At 32.8% G+C, this 20,480-nt stretch overlaps 1 protein-coding gene across 4 annotated transcripts in view; it reads left to right on the forward strand.

Annotated features, from left to right (window-relative positions):
- PlexB (plexin B) overlaps positions 1–20,480 on the forward strand; it is a 560,952-nt gene that overhangs the window by 407,457 nt on the left and 133,015 nt on the right. The window contains exon 1 of one of the 4 annotated variants that reach the window (XM_072546631.1): positions 17,802–17,825. The exons of the other annotated variants lie outside the window; for them this stretch is intronic. The gene's annotated coding sequence lies outside the window, so the exon portion shown is untranslated. Of the gene's footprint in view, positions 1–17,801; positions 17,826–20,480 lie in introns of those variants that run through there. 4 annotated transcript variants of the gene reach the window in all.

Here is a 20,480-nt window from a genome sequence, read left to right on the forward strand (position 1 = left end):
GCAGGTTCCGCAATTATGCAACCGATGCAGTATTTTTTGAATGTTTTCTTACATTCTTTCACTATCTCATCTATTACATTTATGAATAGTACTGGGCTGAGACTTCCCCCTTGTCTAACTCCTTGGGTTGTTTCAAATGGTTCTGACTGTATATTTAACATTCTTACTGTATTTGTTGTTTTCATGTATATACTCTTTGTTGCTTCTATCAGTTCTTCACTTACTTGTTTCTTCTTTAGGCTTTCCCATATATCTTTTCTTTTGACCGAGTCGAATGCTTTTTCCATGTCTATAAAGCTCAGATGTATTTCTTTATTTTTCTTTAAGGCTTTTTCTATTACTTGTTGCATGGTGAATATATGGTCTTGTGTGTTGTGTCCTTTCCTGAATCCACTTTGTACATCCTCTAATTTATGTTCTATTTCTTTTCTAATTTTCCTTTCTATTATGGTTTCGTATACTTTTGCTGCTACACATAGTAGTGATATACCTCTATAGTTCCTACAGTCTCTTGTGTTTCCTTTCTTGTATATAGGTATAATTACTGCATTTGTCCATTCTCTGGGTATTACTTTTCTCTTCCATATTAGGTTATATATGTATAACAATTTTTCTTTTGCTTTTACTCCTATATATTTCATCATTTCTGGTGCTACTTCATCGCTTCCTGGTGCTTTTCCAATCTTTATCTTTCTTATTGCTTCTTCCAGTTCTTCTTTTTCTATAGTTTCTGGATTTTCCGTGTTTCTCATGGATACTTTCCTGTTGTGGCTTTCCTTTCCACGATGGAATAGTTATTCCGAATACGTTTTGTGATATAGCCCGATAAGGTTTTTATATTAATATACCTTTTATAAAAGAATTTTTTTTAATAAAAATTTTTTCATATGTATTCTAAGAATAAGATAAATAAAATAATTATTTTGAATATTTTTATTTGCATTCTATTCTACTTTATACTACTTATATAAACTTTTTACAAATTTCTTTCAATTTAGTTTTTTACATGCCGGAAAACATTTGTCATTATCACTAGCAAAACATAGGTGTTACGTTTACTTTACAATGGCAAAATCATGGATGCCTGAATTCCCTAGCCAAATACCTGTCTTAGTCTAGGCGGGATCTGTTTTGGATTGGACATTTTCCATAGGAAGCTATTTTTTTGCTGGAATCCCTTCAGGATGTGCCCAATATCGATAATCACGATATGCGCCAGTCGCAAACCCTGTGCTAAATTTTTTATTTAACAAAATCTGAAAACAATTGAAAATTTCTCATTTTTTTGCTCCTATTTTCGTTTATAATTCGGAAAATATTGATCCTAGAGAAAAAATTTATACGAAGTTAAAAGTTTCGTTATTCAATTTTACACAATATGTCGTTATCTAGAAATTGAAAATTTAATGTTTATTGTTAAAAAAATAGCAATAATTGGAAAAAAAAGTACAACAAATGAAGTTAATCCTTTAAATGTTTTCGACTTTCTAAACTTGACTTACAAGCTCCATATTCCGTCTAAAAAAACCTTTTAATATGTTTAAAACGTGTGCTAAATTTTGTTAAGATCGGTCGGATAGTTTTTGCATCATAATTTTGCAACCCAGCCTACTGGAAAAAAATTGCAAATTTTCAAATTTATAGTAGGCCCTAAATAAGGCTCTCAGATAGTTGCAAATTTTTTTACATATAAAGGAAGGCTCAAACTTTTAAACGCTTTTTGTAAAATTCAAATCGGTTCGCTAGGAGAGCCTTGAAATTTTTTTAAAGTTTTAAACATTTTTTATATATATTAGGCTTATAAACAAATTGAATAACTTTACGAGCTTTAAACATATCAATTTCAAAATTTATACACTTAAATAACATTAAAAGACGCTTCTTTAAAAAAAAAAGATACATTCGGCTTACTGGTTGCCGAGATATTGAAGGTCAAAGTTGGCATACATTTGCCGTGTAATCATAAGTGATAGTGGGCTCGTTTTTAAACAAATATCGTCTTGTCAAGTACTTTTTATATGAAAAGTTTTACGTAATGCCCTTCATGGCAACATCCATAAAAAAGATAAATAAAAAACCGTTTTCGCGTAAAATGTCGCTCGGAATGCATGAGAGGTGGTGGTGGGGGACATTCACTCGAAATGTGAATCGGCGAGTTCAAAATCATTGCGCGCGCTAAAAATTGCATTATCTCGGCTTCTTGTTAACCAATTTTGCTCTTTTTTTTAATCGATGTCTCGAACGACAAGGATTTCAAATATCATATTTTCAAATACCATTTTTAATTGCAAATTGGGAAATTTTGCAATAAAGAATTGTATGTTAAAGAAGTAATTGCATTTTTTCTTCATGCATTTTTTTTTGAGCTTGCAATTTATACATTGAACTAAATTGTTACTTTTAGTAAACAAATATGTATTTATAAATTGTTAATAATTTAAATTGTTAAAACAAAGGCAAACGAAATTTTTTTTTTTTCAAAAAGCCACATCAACCGTAAAAGGTTATTAGCGGAAGTTTATTACAATATAATATGGTAGTGTACATATTATAAGGTTAGGTAACATAAAAATTTATCAACTAAAAGAAAAATTACATTTTATGAAATAGGTTAATGTCCTTAAGATATTTGATTGTATTGGTTAAGTTACAGTTTAATATATTTTTAAGTTGACCTGGTTCTTCAGAAATGTTGTTAGTGCTTCATTCATATGAGTAAAGTGGACAGTCTGTAAGTATGTGTTGGACTGTTTTTTGGCATCTACAGTATGAGCATTCTGGTGGTAGCTGCTTCGTTAATAAGTGTTGATGGGTTAATGTTGTATGACCAATTCTTAGGCGATTTATAACCACCTGTTCTCTTCTTTTTTCTGTAAGTTGGAGCCGGACACCGATAGGGGGTTTAATTACTTTAAAATTTGAGTTATTTGAATCCCAGCATCGCTGCCAAACTTCTGTACAGTATTGTTTGATATTAAGGTAGATATCTGTGACTGGAACTTGTTTGATAATATCGATGCTTTCATTTGAGGTTGCTTTTGTAGCGGTAGCGGTTGACCCGCTAAGGCGTCAACCTTTTCGTTACCTGAAATACCTATATGTGATGGTATCCAGAGGAAGTGAATGTTTACATTTTTGTTTTGTAAGTAATGAAGCATAGATTTTATATTTTGGATGATTTTATGTGTTGGATAGACTTGTTTGATGCTTTGGAGTACAGATAAATAAACTTTATTTTGACTTAATCTTCAATATTTTTTTTAAAGTATTTTTCTATTTTTCGAAGGATATGTTTAAAGCTTGTAAAGTTATTCAATTTGTTTATAAGCCTAAAAAATGTTTAAATCTTTTAAAAAAACTTCTAGGCTCTCCTAGTGAATCGATTTGAATTTTACAAAAAGGGTTTGAAAGTTTGAGCCTACCTTTATATTTAAAAAAAATTGCAACTATCTGAGAGCCTTATTTAGGGCCTACTATAAATTTGAAAATTTGAGATTTTTTTCCAGTAGGCTGGATTGAAAAATTATTATGCAAAACCTATCTGACCGATCTTAACAAAATTTAGCACACATTTTAAACATATTCAAAAGTTTTTCTATGCGGAATATGGAGCTTGTAAGTCAAGTTTAGAAAGTCGAAAACATTTAAAGGATTAACTTCATTTGTTGTACTTTTTTTTCCAATTATTGCTATTTTTTTAACAATAAACATTAAATTTTCAATTTCTAGATAACGACATATTATGTAAAATTGAATAACGAAACTTTTAACTTCGTATAATTTTTTCTCTAGGATCAATATTTTCCGAATTATAAACGAAAATAGGAGCAAAAAAATGAGAAATTTTCAATTGTTTTCAGATTTTGTTAAATAAAAAATTTAGCACAGGGTTTGCGACTGGCGCATATCGTGATTATCGATATTGGGCACATCCTGAAGGGATTTCAGCAAAAAAATAGCTTCCTATGGAAAATGTCCATTATGGTCTGAATTTCTACAGATCCCGCCTAGTCTATCTAATGATGTGCTACACATGGTCTCTTCCCTATCTAAAATTAACGGTTTGTGGTACTAGCAAGTAGAGAACTGACAAATGACAAATATCTTATATCGTTAAAAGATATAGATAAAATTGACCCGTTTTAGCATTTTTACAAAATCTAATGAATATTGCCAAATAGTAGGTGTGATTGTGAGAAGAATAACTTTATCTGCTATCAATAAACTTATTGAAAATAGAAATCATGAAAAATATATTTTTGCTGGTGATTTTAATGTAAATTTTCGTAACACCGTAGGTTCTTCATAGCTAAACATTTGATGTACTAAACCACATGAAATGTTTCCTTCACAATTTGACGCAGAGGCCTTTCGACCTTTTAGAATATCATGAACTTTTTTAACATTTTCTTCGGTTGTCACGGTGATTGAGGGACTTCCGCCATATTCATATTTACAGATTTCTCTTCCAAACTCAAAAAACTCACTACGTCGTAAGACACAGCCTCCCTTCTTCACATTCCTTGAGCCCTTGTCAAGGCGTGGTGACAGTCTAAATATTGTAAGCTTGCTGTTTCCATTGGTAGCGGTCCTGTTCTGGATGAACAATCCGTATTGTTCTTAGACTATCTCTGAAAGTAGAAAGTTCTTTAGCCGTTCATTAATTATATGTAGCAGGATTTTGCCTTCATGAGAAATAAGGGCAATGGTTCTGGAATTGCTGCGTATGGTTAGTGATCCTTTTTTATGGATAGGGATAAATTTTGATTCCAGGACACCGATAAGGCATTCACCTGTGATCCATATCATGTTGCACATGTCTCCACTGGTATGTCATCTATCTCTGGGTTTTTTTGTTTCTTAGTTGGTTGAGCGCCCTCTCTACTTTAGCTTGTAAAATGATTCGGTCTCCCTCTTTGCATGTATTCTGAGACTGATGCATCTTTTGAAGAGACTTTGTATAATTCTGAGCAGTAATTTTTCAATGTAAATGCATGCATTGCAATGCTCCCTATGCCGGTTTTTACTTCTCCATTATGGTTTTGAACGGCTTGAAGTTGTGCCTTCAAGTGTTGGGCCGGTTATTTAACTTTTTTAAATAGTTCATGACTTTCATAGCGGTTTCCACGTTGCTCTACTTCTTACACGTTATAACCGCATAAATAACACGTTATTTATGCGGTTGTTTTATCTCTGATGTACATACATTTTATTTTCCTGCTTAGATCCGCTACTTCTTGAGTGTTATTTTCTGTTTTTGTGGCAGGTTGTAGCATAACACTTTTTTTTTCTCACTAATTCTAAAGTTTTCCCTGACGTCCAATGTTTGTTCTTTGGATTTTACACAGCGTGAATTCTTTTTCCGCTGAATGTATCCAGAAAAGGAATTAACAGAATAATAAAAAAAAGGGATCAGATCATTAAAACACACGTTGATTTTTTCTTTATACATACATACTTAGGTCACACAAAGGAGGTAAAATAACAAAAGGAAAGAAAATTAAATATGGGCAACTAGACTATTTATATTTATTTTACATAACTTACAGGTAACTCCTTTTTTCAATTGCAATATAATAGTTTTAATTAACCAATTATATTTGATTGAAAACTAGCAGGTAAGTCTTTATTAATTATAATCAACTGTAACGTTGTGTCAATAGGAGGTGAAGGAGAGAAAAGGAATGAAAGAAATCGTTATGTCTCAATTTCTTAACAGGGATATTTAATTTAGTTTTCTCTCAGGGCTCGGCATAGTTGGTGATACAATTAATTAGTTTAAAAATAAAGCGGGCATTAGGCATTACTCTTCTTTGTTTTGCAGTGTTAAGGTTCAGGATCTTTCTGGCTGTAATTCAATGGTATTTGTGCGCCGCGAATCTTAAAACACTTATATTGAACTCTCTGTAACTAGTACAGTGAGACTGATAAAAAGGAGACGATGTAATTTTACTCAAGAAGAGATCCGACAAAGGAAAGTCTAGAGTTTTAGATGTATTTTTGGAGAGTCGAACACTTTTCAAATGTTAATGTATTTCCAAATAAATCCAATCCCACTTCCTGTAAAGATATTCCGGATATAGGCTCTGAAAATTACGCCTTTCGTCAAACAAAATGCCCATATATCTTATGTCCATATACCTTATGTTTTTGTCAATAACTAACAAGTTATCAGTCTGTGACTGGAATGGTAAAAGAGTATGGAAAAACACTTGTTTCTTCTTCTTGTATTCGGCCCCTTGGCCTGTTCTTCACCGATTTTGAGCTTGTATTCGTAGCTGTGATGTTGACTCCTAGCTATCTCACCATATTTTAAGGGGTCTTCGTGTTGGTCTAAATGTAAGACCTAATACTTACCTTGTCGGGATAGTATTATGAGGTTTTATCTTGTTTTTTTTTCTCATGATTTACTATGGAATCACTAACAGGAGAATTTTACTGTCATCATTGCATGGGGTTGTCTATTTAAAGACGAATCACATGCTATGATTTTTTTTCTGATGGATATTCTCAAGTTAAAGTTGATTTCATGTAATCGAATGAACTATCTTACAATAAAGTCATCCCAGGAATGCAACTCGGCAATATTGGCAATATCATTTTAAAGTCGTCTAAAGTCCTTTTATTCTATGACGGCCGATATGCAATTAAGATATGATCAGTGGGCCTCAAACAGTGGGGATTTAATATTTAATTCCGATCGCTGGAAAAGTCAAAATATTTAATTTCCTGTATTTTATGTTCAGTAATAATATTGGATTTTACTGTATCAAAGGCAAATAAAATGAATGTAATATTTATATACAGGGCGTGTTAAAAGAAGTGGGACGGAATATTTCGATTACCGAAATTATTTGTCGACATCAAATGTTCATCAAGGTCTCTATAAGTCTCTATTTTGCGTAGAGTGAAAATGAAATTTAAATAAAATATATCCAAGACTTTACTTTCAAAGCACTTCCGAGTTTTCAGAGAAAAAGGTAAATTTGATTATAAATGATAAAATATGGTTTCATCAAAAACATTAATATTGCAAGTATTCCTACACATTTTAAAACTTTTTGATACTATCTGGAATTCCTGAAGTTGCATTTTTCTATATGTAGATACAAATTTATCACGTTTGTATGAAAATAAATATTTGCCATAAACCAAACATGTACAAACAGAGAATATTTCAAAAAAGATTATAAAAAAGAGGTTTTGTATTAATCGTGTTCGTAACGAGTACGAGTGAGTTTATTAAAAAGTATAAAAATATAAATTGGAATATAGCAATAAAAATAATATTTTCATTTTAAATTTTTTTTTTTTCAACACATTTAAAGATCCAACAAAAGAACAAGCTATAATACTTTCCAGTATTGAAGGAACTAAAGTTCATGACTATATCATCGCCGTTGGTTCACTAGTTGGTCCACGTAACGTATCCTTCGCTTCCAGAATTGCCAACAATAGAATATGTCTATATCTATCATCTAAAAATGCAGTCGATTCACTACTACATTCCCACAAATATGTTAATATAAAAGATACTCATGTAGAAATAAGAAGACTTATCTCTCCAGCTCAAAGACTAGTCATATCAAATGCTTGTCCTACTGTTCCAAACTCGTTAATTATTTTCTAAGAGTAGGTATGCCTGTAAGCGAATACAATCATGTCTTGAGTTTTAGAAGGCAAATATTTATTACACCTTTAGACAATATATCTATTCCTGATTCTTTCATTATCTCTTATGATAATACCAATTATCGTTTATACCTTTCTATAGAAGGATTTAACTGTACAAAATGCAAGAATATTGGTCATCAGGAAGCTGAATGCTCTAACCAAGCAAACCCCACTACTTCTAATGTATACTCAGAAACTTCTCAAAACATATTACCTACAGTAAATACATCTAATAACCAAACAGAACTACAAAGTTCTGACAAAGCTAATTCATCCACTGCTAGTGCACACACCCAGAATATTTTCAAAACACATTAATTACAATAAAATCCTTTAATAACCAAACAGAACAAATTATGTAAACTGACAATAACCTGACAGGATCAATAAGTAATAGAAGTGAAACATCTTCCTTAAAAACTCCAACATCATCAACCTCAAACAACATCAGAAATCCTACTCCAGTAGAAAGAACACCAAATCCAATTAATACAAACGTCCCTAATCAACTAAAAAGGTTCATCTCATCTTCTCCAGACACTAACGAAAATACCCCACAGACCGATTCACAGATATTTACTTCTCCTGTAGTAAGCAAACCAAAAAAAAAAGTCAAAAAAGTCAACCAGAAATTCCCGCGAAGAACTTTTACTTTCACTAGAGTCAATTAAAGACAAAAATCACCACCGTTTATCCTAAATTATAATGAAATATGTGACTTTCTAGAAAATACAATATATGCCAAACACCCTGAAATAATTTCAAAAGATTACTCGAATGAAATTACCGAGCTAATTGAGATCCTTATTTTTGTTCACGCTTATACCCACAATTCAAAATTAAAAAATAATATAACTAGATTAAAAAAGAAACTAAAGCCCAATAATATCTCTTCCACAGAAGAAACAGAACAATTATCTCAGGCAGAATTCTAACATGTCCAATTCCTTTATTTTACAGTGGAATCTTAATGGGTTTTATACCCATTTGGAACAGTTAAAACTATTAATAAATGAATTATGCCCAAAGATCTTATGTCTTCAAGAAACTCATTTTAAACAAGTTAATATAAATCTTCGAAATTATCAATGTTTTCCAAAAAACAGAGTAGCACAACAGGCCAGTGGCGGAGTAGCTATCTTCATGCTCTAATCCACTGACTGTGAAACACATCCTGCTTGACTGTCCTTAATTCAAGGAAAAAAGAAGATCCCACGGATTCACAGATGATGATCTCAAGACAGTTCTCACCAAAAAAATTTCGACAGTGTTAAGCTATTTAAAAGACATCAAGTTATTAAATTTCATTTATTGTAATATTTCATGTATTTGTTATATCCACTAATAACCCTGCGCGGTTGATGTGGTTTTGTGTTTAAATAAAAAAAAATATTTTCATTTCTCGTATTTATTAAATTATAACTAAAACCTGAGACAAACGTTAGCTAAACAAATCAATCTATAACAGAGATTTTTTCTTAAAAATTTTGAATATCTTCTTTTACATGAAACAAAGCCTGAATTTTGAAAAATTCTAAGGTTGTTTAGATCTAAATTCCATCAATAATAAGACTGGCATCAAAGATATTTCCAATATATATCACAATTTAATAAATTGAGTTGTTTTTTAAATGCACCATGGCAGATGTTTAAAATACGACCCTGAACCACTTCTATTTTAGTACATGCCAGAAATAGTATAGACCAGCGTTTCCCAAAGTTTTTTGGTCAAGTAGCACTATTCAGGACAGAAATTCTGTAGGGAACACTTACTTACTATAGTGGACCTGAAACCTACATAGGTGCCGCAGGAAGGGGGGGGGGTGATTTAATCAATTTTTTTTAATCGCAAACATAAGAAACCTAATTACATATAACGACAAATACAATGAACACAAAGATCCTATTTTTAAAATCTTAAAAAACGTAATGTCTTCATTTTAATGTGAAGAATGAGGCTGCCTTGATGTGCACAGGTTAGTAATATCCGGTTGAATTTGGGATAAATGCAATCGAGTGTCAGGTTCAGTCGGGATCTATATTTTGTTTAAGTAGCCAGATAGGCAGAGAATGCTGCTTTACCTAAGTATGTTGTTGCAAAAGGGAGAAGAATAATTTTCGCTTTACCTGACAAAATTTTAAATTCGTCTTTGAGTTGACACCAAAAATTTACTAGCGATTTACTTTCAAAATGTTTTGTTTATCGCAAAATCCGATGTCAAATCTATTAGGCATTCATACTGCTGACGTCTTAAGGAAGCTGTTTTTTTTTACATTGCAAGGTATGGATCTGCAATCCAGAAGTTTTTTATAATTTTGTCGTCTAATTCCTTAGGAAAATAATTATGGAAGTAAATTTAGCAGATGGAGTGGAACTCGTTAAAGACAGCTTCAGGTATATCCGATTCCAGTTCTTCTCTAAATTCTGTGATTAGTGGAAAGCTATCCAGATTTTTATTTTTCACCGATTCTGCCCAAAAAATTAATTTCTTGCTATGCGCTTGTATTTTATCATAGGCGTTAAAGACAGTTATTGTCTTTCCCTAAAGTGAGAGACTAACTTCATTGACCTTTTTAAAAATACCTGTTAAATATGCCAATTTAATTAACCAATGCTCTTTACACAATCGATCATCCAAGGCAAAATTGTTGTAAATTAAGAAGGTTTTAACTCCGCTCTCATTTCAAAGAGCCTAGCTAAACATTTGCCGCGAGAAAGCCACCTTACGTCCGTATGAAGAAGTAAAGACGAATGTATACTGCCCATGTCATCGCATATCACTCCTTATATTGAGTATATATATATATATATATATATATATATATATATATATATATATATATATATATATATATATATATATATATATATATATATGTATATAACAGCCTTATATTGAGTGGTCGTGATTTGATACAATTAATTATTTTCACGGTTTCTTAAGACTTCTTTTAAGGAAGGCGGCGCCTTCACGTCGTCTGTGCACATATCGACGCAGTTATCCCAGGGAATGACATTCTCTGTGAAAAAGCTTTCTATTAACTTTGTAAATTTTGGCACCAGTTGTGTTAGTTGTCAATGGTTTGCAAAAAAGTAGATCCTCTTAAAAAGACTCCAAGTGCTGGTACCGCACAAATGCTGGTAAAATTGCTAACCCAGCTACATCTGTTGACTCATCTATCTGTAGTGAAAACTTTGTAGATTTTATTCGAGAAAATAAGGTAGCTTTCACATCCTCTGCCAAGTCTCCGATGCGGCGCGAGATTGTATTGTTTGACAAAGGTACCGTGCTTACTAGTTTCTTGACTTTATCGTCCAACATAAATTCAATTATTTCCTTGACGTACGGCTTAATGAGGTTTTCCGCGATGGTGTGAGCTTCACCTGCTTGAGCAACGCGATATTAAAATCAGTGGGTTTTCAATTACATTCTGGATGCACCTTTTTAAAATGACGACGCATTTTAGCTGTAAACATTGAACTGTTTGGCAACACTTTGCTGCAAATTACGCACTGTGGTTTGTTGTCACCGTTCTCAGAGGATCCAATTTCTTCTTCTTCTTGTTTCTCTTTATAAGCAATTCTGCTTGTTCATTGGAGGATTAATACCTCTATGGAAGGTTGTCACTCCTTTTTTTGCGCGGTCGTCCGATACTTCTGCCGATTGGTGACCTATCTCTTGCTATTTTGACGACACGGGTCTCCTCCATTCTGCTTATGCGGTTATTCCATTCTTTTTTTCTATTTTGTGTCCATTATATATATTAAAATGGAAATAATAGAATTCCCGAAACAGCCTTGTTTTTTCTTTTGAACTTTTATTTACAATCAATTTCTACATGAGAGTTTTAAGTAAATGTGAATGAATTTGTAAATAGGTAATAGTTTCGAAATAACTTAGTCGCTTTGTGATCGACTTTGAGATCGGTAGAATGTACAATATTTTTTTTAAATAAAATTCATATTCACATATAAATACCAACTTCTTTACAGAAAATAATAATTCTAGACCCAGCAACCTAATGTAAACTACAATTGTGAAAAGCAAACTTGCCATAATAATAATAATATAGTTATTAGGTACATACCTATTTAGAAAATTATTACCAGGTAGGACGAAGGATCTCACAGGTAGTCTCCGAATGTAGCAACAAAAAATCTCTAGAACTGTACCTATTAGTTATTATTTTAAAGAAATATTTTTATTCTGAATCACTTCCTGTTGTTAATTCACTATCACTACTGTCTTCTCCTGGAGTAATGATAATGGGCTCGATAAGAACATCAACACGCGTGTCTACGTCCCACATTTTATCTTCTTCTTTCTGTGTATATTTAATGCATGACTGCCAGTTGGAAGCGGTTATATTTTGTATCGCTTGGTCTAATAATAATTTGACTTCTTTTAATTTAAAGGTTGTATTCTTTTGCGCTACCTCATTTTTTATTTGTGCCCATATTAGCTCGATGGGATTCAATTCACAATGATACGGTGGAGTTCTTAATACGGTGATGCCATGCTCGCGTGCCATTTCGTCTACTGCAAATCTGATGTATGAACTCTTATGTTCGCGCACTATATCAAGTAATTGAACCTTTATCATGGATTCATCAAAATCTATATTTTTACTTCTTAACCAATCTATTATATCTGCTTTTCGAGATGCAGAAGTCGGTATTTTTTCCATACGACGGCTGTGATACGGTGCATTGTCCATTATAATTACCGAACCAGGATCTACAAGAGTCAGTATAGACGAAAACCACTTTTCAAACACATCCGAATTCATATCCTCATGATAATCGCCCGTTTTGATTGAGGTAAACACATTTAAACCATCTTGTAAAAGACCTGAATCACTTCCAATGTGCGTTATAATGAGACGTCTTCCTTTGCCCGAGGGTGCTTTTAAGCCGGTTGAAAGTCCCTCAATGAAAGCCTGTCGCGCACTTTTAATATTCAAGTCTTGCCATACTTTGGATTTCGTATGACCCTCATTCAACCACGTTTCGTCCGTATAATAAATTTTTTTACCAAGTCGTCTAAAATCACGAATTTTTTGCAAATATTTTCTCCGCCATATCACTAATTCGTCTCTCTCGATCAACAAACTTTTCCGATTTCTCTTCACATACCGAAAGTCCATTTCATGTAAAGTTCTTTGTAATACTCTCATGGATATTTTATTTAAAGTCTCATCTGTGTCTGCATTAACTTCTCGTTGAATAGCCTTTAACGTGGGCAGTTCGTTCCTAAAATAAAATCCATGAACTTTTCTTCGGATTATACTTTTCGTACTATCGTCCAATACAATTTTTTCACGTCCTTTATGGATTGGTTTTTCGATAGGTTTGTTACCTTGAATTATTCGGAAAACCGTACGAGCCGATACTTTCGTTAAATCTCCAGACAATGTCGCGACGTCCTCTATAAGCATATCTGGATATCTTCTACGCAATCCCCCATAAACCAATTTTATCATTTGCTTTTCTCTCACAGATAACCACCTTTTTTTATTTTGTTTATTAACAGATGTACTGCACGTTGGTTTTGATGCCATGATGTTACCCGACGGTACGTTATATAATCAATTATTCCATTTAGATGTTGCAATAATATAGATGTTACATTAATAAAAGCCATACATATTTGTCACAAATTTATTGCTTTATATTATTTTATACCGCGCTAGTATTTTTATATTTTCGACTCAGTTGTCGACAGTAACCGTAAGCAGTAATATTTCTGAACCGTACACATTTCCCAATAGTGTGACAATAAGATAGATTGAATTTAAATAATTGATCCATTTCCAAGCTATTTTCCTGTGTATGTTTCATTCCATTGCTCATGCAAAATCAGCGTCGTCCCTATATGAGTGCGGATTTCAGAAAATGCGTAGACAAAAACAAATAGAATTACAACAGTTTATTCGAATCTATAAGTTGAATTTTAGATGATAATTAAAATATTACTAAACCAAAAATTAAATATTGTTACACTTTTTGAAAATTAACTTTATTTAACACCAACTTAATACAACAATTGACTTGCATTAACCTTTTTTATTTGTTTTAAACGTTTTAACGTTTGGCATTCCTTTCCTCAGGTAGCTGTAGCTGTAGTTTATTGATAGTTGATGCTCTGGAAACCATCAGGGTCTTCTAACTCTAATGCCACAAATTGGTCGCATTGCTCCTGTATCCTGTGATCCTTTCCCAAGTTAACATGCTTCTTTCCTAAATTGGCTTCACCGTACTGAAAACGACCAATAGTCAGGAGTACGTATATACGGTTGCTTTCCATCGATATACTTATTTTGTTTTTTGTTTTTTGTTTTGCGAGAACATTTTACTTTTATTACTACTCGCATTAACCTTATATATATATATATATATATATATATATATATATATATATATATATTGTTAGGATTGTTTATTTTGACTTTAATCTTAGTTTATTGAGCCAATAAAAAAATATAACTTATTTGTTATCAAAAGTAAAATAAACTCCTTATATTACCTGTGTTCGATGGATTCAAAGATTTTCTAGTTGTCTTTTATCGGGATAGAGAAGAAGGATAAGAATAAAAAATATTATATTACAAAAATTTAAAATAAATCAAATTTTTATAATAATAAGATTTTAAATCTACATACATTTATATTAAGTGAAAACCAATTTTACTTAAATTTTTCTTTACTTGAAACAAGAAACAACAAAACTTTAAACTTTTGATTAGCCTAACAAAATCTCAGTTCTTAAATTTGAATGCTAATGACCATGATGTCAAACCGATCCTTCACAGATATAAAATTCAATTGTACAAAACACTTACAGCTTATTTTCTTATTGAGTTGTATGTTGGAACATACCCAGAAAAATCCAGTCTCCTCAACGATGTGATCTCTCCTTTTTGGCACCTAGGCTCCTTCCTAACGTCTTTGCAAACCTGCTGCACTAACCAAAAACACCTGATGCACTTCTCCAAAAACTCAACTACTTATTAATGACACAAGGGCCTCCTTTTGTCAACTTGATGCCGTAAAACTACTTTCACAAATCTTCACAAAATGCCAACGGTAGATACAAAGACCTCTTTCAATCTACTTGCTATCTCCTTCTGCAAAACTATTCAATTCTTTTCACAATGCCGGTATCCAACTCACGAACCACACCCTATCTTGAGACAAACGACTGTTTCCTTCGATGACCAAATTATAACTGACTTCTCCGGTTCTCATGATCGGCTCACAAATTCCCATTTAAAAACGACCGTCCAATCAAAAGCTTAAATTGTGTTTACCATGATTTTGGAAAAGCCTAATTTCGGTTGCAGAGAAAAACTAAATAGCTTACTTTAAAATTGGTTTTGTCAATACACAATTTATACATATTTCAAAAGATTAGAATATGGTCATTTAATACTCGATTATACAAACAATGAAAAGATTAACTTACAGGTAAAATGTCTTCTAATTCTAAACAAAAGCTTTTTTGATAATTTTATTTGAAACGGAAAAAGGTCGTTTGCCAAACAAATTTCTATTCTTATCTACACTAAATCTTATCTTAAATTACTATATACAATTTGTTTATATTGATATCTTAAAATTTTATTTCGATGGATTTTTTTATTTATTTTTCTTTGGTTGGGAAAGAAGAAACATAACAATATATATATATATATATATATATATATATATATATATATATATATATATATATATATATATATATATATATATATATATATATATATATATGCTGTCACTATTTTTCCGGGATTGACTCCGCGTTGTAAAATGCTGGTTTTCTTGAAAACCATTGTTTTGGCGACGTTTCGGCAAGGTCTCACTTGCCATTCTCAAGCCTGGTGGATCTACTTCTCGTCGTTACTCGATTAGTACTGGTCTATATATATATATATATATATATATATATATATATATATATATATATATATATATATATATATTTATTTTTACTTGAACTTTTACCTACACCGTATTTATATAAATACGGTATAGGTAAAAGTTTATGGTCGGTATAGTAGAATTTAACAGGATATCTAACACAGATATAAAATCATATTTTCAGCGAATAGACAAAGATAACAATCATATTTCCCCTTGGTCTCTCCTCCACATTCCTCATGCACGTCCATTAGACCGCCAGATGATTATTTCCGATCCAGCTTATACGTAAGAAACAGCGGCAGGCTTGCCTTAATACATTTGAATTAAAGCATTGAATGGATTAAAAAAATTGGCGATCAGTGGCGCGGTTATATTGCCATTGAAAACTGGATGATGATATTAAAAATGAAACACTAATTGACACAAATACTGGTACAAAATTTCTTAAATCCATGAGAAATTTACAGATTCGCATTTTTATTTGACGAAATTGTAACCTAATTTCCAATAAAACAAGATAATTTTGGCAACATCGCCATTCGTCCGTTCTCTTCAATGGTAAACTGCATACGAGACAGGTCAAACCTGTATGTATTTCTTTTGGGAGGTAACCACGTAAGTGTGAAGATAAAAATTTGATATGCCGACTGTTTATACAACAGAAAAATAGGTACAAATAATAAAATGGTACTTTGGGGGCAATTCAGTACAAGAAACTATTAATTTATTTATTATGGCTTTTGAAAATAAGCCAATACCTATAGAAAAAACTCTATTGACCATTTTTCATCAATTTGAAAAGTTTGGCTGTACTAATGGCAGATGTAAAAAATGCTGCCCATCAGATCAACCTCGGGAAAGAAAATTTTTCAAGAACGAGAAATTAGAGAAATTCAAGTTTGTGCATTGGCTGAAGCAACGCCGTGTTCTAGTAAACAAATTGCCGATAAAGTTGATTTGAATGCAAAAACAGTGAGGAATATTTTGAAAGGAAACAACTATCATTGTTATAAAGTGCTGACAACTCAAGAAATATTTCCTGATCAATTTAAACGGATACAATTTTGTGAAATTATGATGGAGAGATGCCTTGCAAATAATAATTTTTTTAAAAATATTTTGTTTACAGATGAGTCCTCCTTCACAATTCACAAGAAACATAATCCATCCGTTGTACGTTATTGTTCTCAGGAGGATAAGCATTTGAGTGTGTCTGTGCGTACGCAGTATCCACAAAAGTTGAATGTTTGGACTAGAATTTTGGGAGACCATATTATTGGTCCTTTTGTCATTGAAGGCAATTTAAACGCAGTCAAATATCTCCAATTACTGCAAAATCAAATTTGCACCCCAACGTCTTCAAATTAACTTCAACGAAATTTGGTTTCAACAAGACGGATGTCCTGCACATAATGCAAAAGCCGTTAGAGACTATTTAGCGTTAATTTTTGCTGAACGTGTCATTAGTACAGACGGTACAATAAAATGGCCCCCACGGTCACCCGACTTAGCTCCTCCAGATTTTTATTTTTGGGGGATGCTAAAAACGAAATTGTACAGGCATGAGTTCGAACGAGCCACCAACTTGGAGGAACTGAAGGAAAAGATAATCCAACTTAGCCAAAACATATCGGCAGATGAACTCAACGCTATGAGAAGTGTGTGCATAATTATTCCCAATTGTTACCAGTATTAAATATAGTATTAGTTTGTATGAATTTATTATAAAGTTAAAATACATATTAACGCTCATTTCTTTTGTTTATTTTTTATTCTAGTATACAGATTAATTAGAAAGTAATACAACACATGACAGTCTTCCCTGTTTTAAAGTCTTTCTATGATCACACTACTTTACTTTACTAACACACAGTTACTTTAAATTTGATCCTCAAACACAAAACAAAAAAAGGTTAGAAAGTAAGGTAGCCCCATAAACTCCCCGATATATGTCATAAATAAATGCAATGTTTATGTGTAGTACATCAATATGGACCATTTACTTAATATAGTGTTTATTTTGAATAAGGAAACACAAATGTGTTCCTGTATTATTTGCTATTGATTAATTCTACTTATTCATCCCGATCTGGAACGGACTTCTACTAGTAGATCTGGTATCTACATACTTTCTCTTTATCTTCTACATTTTCTATGCAATATATTTAAAGTTTTTTTTTGTTACAGGTATGCTGTTTTCTGCTATTGTTTTGAACATTAAGAATTTGTGAGTATTATATTGTAACTATTAACTTAGTAAGATTGTATATTTTATATTTATTTGATTTTTCCATGGCGTCACATTCTTGTGATGATACCTTCTTACACATGGGCACACCTGTATTAAGTCTCCACCTAGTTGGGATTCTATATGTTCAAGGATGTTTTGCATTCATTTTGTGATTTTCTCTACACATTTCACATCCCGATATTTTAATAATATTAATAATATAATATCCATTTTCAATAATTTACAAAGACAACTGTTCCTGAATTCCCAAGTAGCGTTGACAATGGTTTTTCGAACGATATTTTGAATCGCTGGATGACATCTAAATTACTCTTACTGGTATAACCGCCATACGTTTATACAAATGTTTGTGCAAGACTATCAGTTGACAAATCTTATCACTACAGCTGTTTCGGCAGAGTGCCTTTCTCAATTGATCTATTTTTGGTATGTGTTTACATTTTATAGTCTTTAACGGAATAGGTTGAGGAGGGGAGAACTGTTTGTCTCAAGTTGGTTATTCAGAATTATGTGTGTGTTGTTTAATTTGTTAATTACCATAGATTCTAATAAAGATAGCTTAAGGCCTTTATTTTGGATGTGAATAATTTTAAATTCGTCATTCATCATCATCATGCAACCTGTTCTGTCCACTGCTGGACATAGGTCTCTCCCATTTTTCGCCACTCTTCAAATTCGTCATTAAAAGAATGATTATGATCTAGAAGGTGAAGTGCGTATGTAGAATCTGTTTTTCTATTATCGAAAGCCCTTTTATGTTCTGCTATACGTTTGTTAAGGGAGACGTCAGGGAGACCCACTCTCCTGTATACTATTCAATCTAGCTCTGGAAAAAGTAATACGTACGTCACAAATCACAACTACTGGTTCAATATATAACAAATCTGTGCAAATCTTAGCATATGCTGATGATATCAATATTGTTGGGAGAACGGAAAACGCAGCACGAGAGGCGTACGTAGCATTAAAGGAAGTGGCTACAAAAATGGGTTTAATAATAAACACCAATAAAACAAAATACATGAAAATAGGTACGCAGCACAAAAATACGGCCACTTGTTATAGAAAATGACGTCATCGAAGCAGTTAACGAATTTGTATACCTGGGAACGCTCGTCAATTCTGAAAATGACACTACCGCAGAGATAAACCGCAGAATTTGCACCGCTAATAGATGCTATTTTGGGCTTAATCTCCTTTTTAAATCTACAGTTATATCAAGAAATACAAAAGTAAAACTCTACAAAACAATAATACGCCCAGTCCTAACATATGGTTCAGAAACCTGGACTTTAACAAAAAGCAATGAAAACATGTTAGGATGTTTCGAAAGAAAAATACTAAGGCACATCTATGGAGCGGTAAATGAAAATGGTGTCTGGAGAAGACGATATAACTTCGAACTCTATAGGATATACCAGGAACCAGATATCGTAAAACACATAAAGATAGGACGTCTGAGGCGGGTAGGCCATGTAATGCGGATGGAGCAAACCGACCCAGCCGGAAAAACGCTCCTTGATAGACCTATTGGTCAAAGAAGAAGAGGAAGACCCAAAACAAGATTCCTAGATAACATCGATGAAGACATGAGAAATATGGAAATACGTGCTTGGCGGAGGAAGGCGATGGATAGGGACGACTGGAGAAAAATTCTTGAGGAGGCTAGGACCCACACAGGGTTGTAAAGCCAAAATGATGATGATGATACGTTTGTTAAAAGTTCTACCAGTTTGACCGATGTAAGTTTTTGGGCAGTCGCCACATTTAAGTTTTTATACACCACTGTGTAAGTGCTTTTTATTTTGGCTCTTTAGATTTATTTTTACTTCGTATTTTCATACAGATGAACCGAAAGATAGAAATTCTTTAAGAAAAAAAAAAATAGAAAATAAACAAAAATTGTAAAATTAACAACCTAAAATTTCTATTCCTGCTCAATTTCTAATATCCCGAAAAGAATAATTAATAGTGTGTGGGTCCACCTCTGTGTCGCCTTAGTGCTCTAACTCTATTTGCAAGATCTCTTATTAAATTATTGATGAACTGGCCACTCCATTCTTGTAATGCCATGAGTTTCTATACCCTCGTTGACAATTCTCGCACGGAGAGGGCGAGCATTATCATCAATCAGAACAAATTGTTCGCCTATTGCACCAAAAAATGGAACAACTATTGGTACTATGACTCTGTCTCGATATCGTGTAGCAGTCATTGTCTCATTTATTAAGACGACTAAGTCCGTGCGACCGTCAAAACATATGCCTCTCCACACGCAAACGGATCCACCTCCAAAAAGAGTGGTTGGGACTCTCAGATTTTCATTGTAACGCTATCCTCTTTCCCTCCACGCCAATATTCTGCCATCATTCGTCTGGACTCGTCAGTAAAGAGACAATTCCTCCAATTTTCGAAATTCCACTGATAATGTTCCATCGCCCAGCGATATCTGCATGCACGCTGCTCCCTAGTTAGTCGTGGATGGGTAGCGCGCCGTCTAGCCCTTTAATTGGATACATGTAACCGTCTTCTGACAGTTTGACTAGAAATCGCTCGTCCAGTAGCATGCCTGAAGATACTGTTAATTCTGGAAGCCGTGAATGTTGGGTTTCTTCTTGCCTCCATGCCTGT

This window comes from Diabrotica undecimpunctata, chromosome 10 (genome assembly GCF_040954645.1).
Source record: "Diabrotica undecimpunctata isolate CICGRU chromosome 10, icDiaUnde3, whole genome shotgun sequence".
NCBI lineage: Eukaryota > Metazoa > Arthropoda > Insecta > Coleoptera > Chrysomelidae > Diabrotica > Diabrotica undecimpunctata.